The sequence below is a fragment of the Sinocyclocheilus anshuiensis genome, unplaced genomic scaffold (assembly GCF_001515605.1).
Source record: "Sinocyclocheilus anshuiensis isolate Anshui unplaced genomic scaffold, SAMN03320099.WGS_v1.1 scaffold641, whole genome shotgun sequence".
NCBI lineage: Eukaryota > Metazoa > Chordata > Actinopteri > Cypriniformes > Cyprinidae > Sinocyclocheilus > Sinocyclocheilus anshuiensis.
In genome coordinates this window covers 380,445-381,096 of record NW_015536503.1, presented here as the reverse complement: position 1 = coordinate 381,096, position 652 = coordinate 380,445, and the positions used below count along the sequence as shown (strand labels likewise).

Here is a 652-nt window from a genome sequence, read left to right as displayed (position 1 = left end):
TTTATGAAGAGCACTTCTAGATCGGGACAGCACATCTTTTTTACTTGTGTATATATATATATATATATATAAGTAATATTAAAGACAACATGACAATATATACTTACTATTTACTTTAATACATGTAACTTGTCTAACTTTCAAAAATTTCGTTTTACAATGTTATAAAAAAAAAAAATCTGTTCAAACAAATTTTGTTCTTCTGAACAAACACTCCAATACATCAAACAATCCTGAAAATTGTTTGCCATGGTTTCCACAAAAGTATTAAGCTGCACAACTGTTTAATATTAATAATAATCATAAATGTTTTTGAGCACCAAATCAGCATATTACAGTAATTTCTGAAGCATCATGTGACACTGAAGACTGGAGTAATGGCTGCTGAAAATTCAACTTTGCCATCACAGAAATAAATTACATTTTAAAATAGATTAATGTTGAAAAGTTGTAATATATTGTAATATAGCTATTTGACTATATTACTGTTTTTACTGTATTTTTGAGGTTTACAAACAATCTTGTGAGCGTAAGAGACTACTTTCAGAAACATTAAAAAGTCTTACCAACCCCAAACCTGAAATGTTAATTTTTGTTAAGCTTCTAATATGATTATATATTAAAAAAAAAAAAAAAAAAAATATTAAATTAA

General features: G+C 25.5%; 1 protein-coding gene across 1 annotated transcript in view; it reads left to right on the top strand.

Annotated features, from left to right (window-relative positions):
* The window catches only part of LOC107690626 (nuclear respiratory factor 1), a 15,566-nt gene that overhangs the window by 7,347 nt on the left and 7,567 nt on the right, over positions 1-652 (top strand). The gene's annotated exons all lie outside the window — the stretch shown is intronic.